Source organism: Betta splendens, chromosome 17 (assembly GCF_900634795.4).
Source record: "Betta splendens chromosome 17, fBetSpl5.4, whole genome shotgun sequence".
NCBI lineage: Eukaryota > Metazoa > Chordata > Actinopteri > Anabantiformes > Osphronemidae > Betta > Betta splendens.
The window spans coordinates 15,715,721-15,721,860 of NC_040897.2; the positions used below are offsets into that span (position 1 = coordinate 15,715,721).

Here is a 6,140-nt window from a genome sequence, read left to right on the forward strand (position 1 = left end):
CGTACACACGGCCCAGTAATGGATGACCGGCGTTTCCAGTAATGGAGTGTGTTTGGCTTCCTGTTGCAACACAAACACCAATTGTTATATACATGCTTGATGGAGCACGTCACTTGAACTATGCAGCTAGGAACCTTTGCAGGGTTGTGCAAAGTTAATGTTTTAGAAAGAAATGCAAGATGTTTTTCTGGGCTCAGAGTTAATGAATTCTTCTCAGATCATAAACATTTTAGATCGCTTTGCTGGTGATTGACTTCTGTCCTTCTCCCTCTTGGCTGCAGCCTCTTTAAGAAGTTCATCCTTGCTGCTCTTTTTTCATCACCTAAGGCGGTTTCCAGCAATTCAATCAATACCATCAATTTCAGTGGTTACCGCTGTGTGTTCAGCTCTGGTTTCAATCTAATATGTGCAGAATTAGACCAATCTGTCCATTAGTTGCTGCGTTAACATTTTAATATGGATGCCATGTTCTGTTTTCTTCTTCTTCTCCATATTCTATAACATCTCTATGAATCATCAACAAAATGTTACTTTATTTTTTAAATTTCTATTTATTAGGTGTCCTTGTGTGTGAGCACCTGAAGGGCTTCTAGGTCATAATGAACCCGTGTTTAAATACCCTGCGATAGATATTTAAGAGCAGGTATGGGAAAATGAATTGAATCTTCATCTATTCACATCAGAAAATAACCCTTTCAAATGGAAAACGCATGCCTTGCGCAGCGCAGCTAAAAGACGCTAGCTTTGTATCTATTAACGTGGTGACCTCCACAGAGCAGAGCGCCTGGGGATACTGACAGAGGCCCATTTGACAATAATGGGACCTTTAATCTGAGCCTGAGCCAAACACATGAATGACATTTCTCAGTTAGAGTTCCCATTCACAAACAGCGGGGGACCAATCACAGCGAGGCAGAGTTCAATTAGATAGAAATGAAGCACATCTGTCAGGGGTGAGGGGCTCTTACATTAAGAGCGTAGCACGAGGAATATTTTCTCCAACCTTTACAGGGTTTGGCCTTAAATGGAAGAGACGCTTACAAAAGGACTGAACACGCACTGGTGTTTAACTTCAAAACACTCACTGGCAAACATCACACACAAGCTTCGTTTTACAGATCAGAAGAATACTTGTGTTTTAGGTGTTAAGGCTAATGATCTACGCTTCTACGAGACTTACTTCCTGTTAACACTTAAATCCTGCCCAGGCTTATTTACCAGACTTCCCTGCACAGCGGGAGCTCCAGCCGTCTGACGCATTGATTCTGAAACCCGGTTCCTGAGATCCCACAGCTACTACCTGCTACTGCCCTGTCCGCGGCGATTAACGGCCAATCAGACGCTGGAAGGTGTCGATCCACTGCGCCTTCATCTCGGACAGCAGCTTAGCGTGATCCAGGAAGTCAGGGCTTTGAGAGGACTGGGTTTGATCCCACTGATCCAGTGAAATCCAAAAATAATGGGTTTGGAAAAGACTTGACCGTTTTGGAGATGGTCCTTATTCACTGGTTGCAAAATTCATTTGCAACCAGTGAATAATTAGGGTTTCACATGTGGAGACTGTTTAATGAAACCCTCCGACTCTGTGCTAAACCCCAACCACTCACTCACACCGTTAGGTCGTCTCCACCGTCCTGATGAATCCTTCTCCTGCCAGCCGTCCCTCCATCACATCAGCCTATTTGGCCCATTACTTCAACCACATTTAATCCTGCAGCGGTTTACTCACCTCGGACACCTTGTCTTTACTGAAAAATACGTAGCAGTCGCCGAGAAGCTATTGCTGATTACAAAATCCATGAGGAAAAGCATTCCTCTCGCCTGCGTCCCAACCTCTATTGATCCGACCAGAGACAATTTGTTTGAAATGATCGAGATGATTACATGGACATCGTGTTGCAGTATTGCATACGGGGTGATTTATGGGTAATCCATCTGCCCGCATGTTTTTACAAAATAATATTCGATTTGGGAGCCATATTGGTGCGGTGGTATGGGGGGGACTGGGGGTGGAGAGAGTTCACAGTGGAAATTTATGTACAGTATGGTGCAATGATTGCATTTTCAAACAGCACTTTCAACCAGCCTTGGGACATCGGTTGCAGCCATGATGACAATCTTCTGCTCCATTTCTCATAACTGCTGGACTCCCATATACATTATTCTGACCATAAACAAACAAAATGCCCCATAGTGTGCTTTGCTAAATGAGGTGAATTACCATTAGAAATAAGCCCCTCAGACGCTGCTGCTGAGTGGTATTATGGAGGTAATGCGACAATAGATCACAAAAGCAGACGAGCTACACCTGCTTGCTTTTCTTCCCAGTCACAGAGCTTCCAGATTCTGTCTCTTGTTGACATGTCTTGCCTCTATTGTCTCTTGCTCGCCTTTGCCAGGCTCCCTTTCCCATTAGGAGCCCTAAGACGGGAACAATAACCAACGCTGGCAGCCGACAATATGGTGACTGGACGCTACAGAATCTGCAACGAGTTTCCAAAAAAAAAAAAGGCTCTGTTCCAAAGCATAACAGGTCTGACTGGTGAGTCGCTGTCCAAAAAAAAGTTGAACTGTTCCTTTAAATATCACTGAATTCTTGGGAAATGGACTCTAATATGTAATGTGGATGTGTTTGACTTCCCGTTATCTTTGTAAGCAACCACAACAGGTTCTCCTCCAGTGCTGGTCATCCTGGAAACCTGTTGTTCTGCTAATGCTCTTTGAAGCCAAAGAGAAAAGAGGCTCTTCCTCTGGTGGAGCGGCGATGGTGACGAGCCAATTAGCCTGACTCATTAGCTTTCAGAGAGCATTAGCAAATAAAAACATGGCAGGATGGACTCCGCTCTGAGTGTTTTTGCATTATTGATTGAGAATTAATGGCGGAAGCAGCTGTCATTAAAGGGGTAAGGGATGACTCCAGAAAACCTCAGTAATGGCAGTCTGAGAGATGCCTGTTAACCACTTAAGGGTGGGAGCGGAGCCCCGGGCAGAACAGCCGGAGCTCAGAGAGAGACCTTACGTTTGAACAAAGGCTCACATCACATGTAGGCGGAAAACAGAAGGAGATTTGACATGAGGATTTAAAGAACATGGCAATAATGTTCTCTATTTGTTTAATATCAATGCATTTAGTTTTTTTATTTGAGCTGGAATGTTTTATAGAGACTCTGCCAGCACATATAACAATAATAAACAATAAATGATAGTAATTGTAATGTGAGATCTCCTTTTGGCTGCAGTACAAACTGTGGCAGCTACAATGATGATATTTCATGCGTGGAACCGCATTAAGAAGACTGAAGATTAGATGAAGGCAGATGACTGAAGCCAGACGTGTTTGTGTGAGCAGCTCACACCTTACAGTAACATGCAGATGGTGGCGGCGCGTTCGCATGGCAGCTCTCAGGCAGCGATAACGAGCAGCTGAGAGGCAGGACCAACAGCAGACAGGTCCAGGCTGGCAGCAGAGGAATGCAGCGTAGTAAATGTGAGGCGTCACCCGTTAGGACACGTTCGTACGCATGGGAGATAAAACCATATTTGCTCGATAACAGGCTGAGACGCCTCCTCACAAACCCTTTCATGACACTTCCTTCTGCAGCCGCTGACGTCTGCTTCCAACCATAATTACGCTGTTTACTGGAGGCGCAGCGCTGTCATCTACAGCCGCCACCTGAGTCACGACGCAGGACGGCGGCCCCGGAGCCTCGGAGCCTCGGAGCCCCGGAGCCTCAGAGCCTCGGAGCCTCGGAGCCCCCGACCCCCGACCCCCTCACAGCGGCCGTGCGTTCGTCCGTCTGCTCGGCGCTTTGGAGTGAAACTAAACCCTGGCTCAACTTTTATCTGTGCGACCAGGTGGACGCCTGCTTCACACCTGCTTTCAGGCATCAACAGGCAGCATCACAGTCTGCATTCGCTGCCCTCTAATCCATCTCATGTAAAGACTACACATATTGTTATCTGCATTTACAGACAGAGCAGTGCATGTACTACATGAAGCAGCTGAAGCCGCAGGCCGTTGCTGCAGCCACCGAGGGCACAGCTCCAGTGCTTCATGCGGGTCCAGGTGTCAGAGCCCAGAAGAGGAAACGCTTTGACAAAGCGAACGCAGTCCAATCCAAGCCAGGAGGTTCAGGGAGCGTGATGTGGGACTGAAAGGACAGTGAAGAGGCAGCTACTGGGCTGAACACACTTCAGAAGGCAAACAGCATAGACGTCAACCACGCTGGGACACGGCGTTTACATCTGACGCTCACTTATACGTTGCTGGAGGATAAATTGGAGCGTTACACCCATCAGTTGCCATAGCGATGAGGGGAAATGTGTCATAACGATCATTTCTGGATCATTGATGTGTCTTCAATCTCTGCCTGGCTCTTCAGTAAATTCATCTATTTCCGTTTGAAATAAGAATATCTGACGCTGAGTTGTGTTTGTAGAACATGAACATAAATACGACTAAGCGCCATTTATTTCCTTCCTGTCCAGTGTGTTTGTGCCTCTTTAGTGCTCTGTCGAATGTTAACTTGACCTTGATTTATTTGCTCCCCCACACACGCACGCACGCACACACACACTCCAGTTACTTTAAGTATTTGCCCGACCTCTGGCCTCAGATAATGACATGCATCGACTGGAACCTGCATCCGTTTTGCACTGCGTGACACTTCCTGCGCCCTCCGCTGCGCCCATGTTCACTTCAGGACTTGAGTAATGGCTGATGAGTGACGTGCTCACTTATCACCCATGCTGCTCTCCCTCACACACCCTCACACCCTCTCACCACCTTCACCTGCTTGTCCTCCGCTTTACCCCGACCCCTCCATCCGTCCTCCTAACCCCCCCACAACCGGCCCGCTCTGACCAACGGGTGCGCCCTCCAATCAATTAGTTCACGTGTTCTGTAATGACAGCAGCTGGGGCCTGGCGGGCGTCTCTGTGTTAGCAGAATTTTACTGGCCACGAGAACTCTCCGGATGAGATGCCTCCCATTTATTCGCCCCAGGGAGGGAGAGATGGAAGCGTGCATATGTCTATCCGTCTCCGTGCCTTTATTTTCACAGCATCTGGTCTGTGTCAGAGCCAGCTGGCCACATGAGCCAGAACTGGCCGAGAGCGAGGCTAGTTTAGATTCAAAATAAAATTGCATTTAAACTTTCAATTAAATTAAAACTTGGACGTCTCTGTGTTGTTACTTCATCTTCTGAGGTTCCTTAAAGCTGCAAATGTTGATTGCGACGCAGCCTGATCATTAGTCACAGAAGCCTCTGAGGTGCAGGTTTCTCCATCTCTCCCAGTTACTGCCTTTCTGTGTACTCTACTGTACAAGTACTGATCCAATTCAGTGGACATCAGCCCAGAACCCGTGTGCTGAGAAACACATGCCCTCGCGTCAGCACACCTGAAATCCATTCAGTCAAACAAGGCGAAGCTTTAGGCTCTGACTACACATAACACTTTCATCTATTGCAAAACCTTGAGAGTTAGATTTTTTTCCCATAATCCTCATAATTTATTGACTCTATTTTGTTTCTGTTGCTGGGATGAGGAATAAATCACTAACCGCACAGATTCTAATACATTGAGGGAAAAATCTGGTTATTTACCTATAAATATTCCTCCTAACTGTTTTTCCTCAGCCGTTTTATCCGGTGAACTCCGGTCACGGAACCAGAACACTTTCCCATTTTCACCGTCTTCAGCTCCTCTGTCATCCTGCCTCTGTGGAGATAGGTTGATCCATCATGCACACACACAAACACACACTGACAGAGGCACACTCGCCCACAGGAATGTCATTCCTGGGATAGCTTGATCCATCACTGATGCGCCTACACACACACACACACACACACACACACACACACACACACACACACACACACACACACACACACACACCACACACACACACACACACACACACACACACACACACACACACACACACACACACACACACACACACACACACACACACAAACGCGTGTCCACGTGTACAACACAGCACAGACATCATCCGTCTTTAGTTCATGTGAAACGCTCGCTCGCTCGGGTGCCGAGGGTTTTTATCAGGTAATTGGACAGTATGTCAGCGGGGCTTAGTCCTGAATGACTGACAGGTTTGTCAGAGAACTAAG

General features: G+C 46.9%; 1 long non-coding RNA gene across 1 annotated transcript; it reads left to right on the plus strand.

Annotated features, from left to right (window-relative positions):
- Nucleotides 1–3,699: 3,699 nt before the first annotated feature.
- On the plus strand, nt 3,700–5,178 carry LOC129603282 (uncharacterized). Its single transcript, XR_008693043.1, has 2 exons — nt 3,700–3,855; nt 3,973–5,178. It is a non-coding gene; the product is annotated as an uncharacterized LOC129603282 (long non-coding RNA).
- Nucleotides 5,179–6,140: the final 962 nt, after the last annotated feature.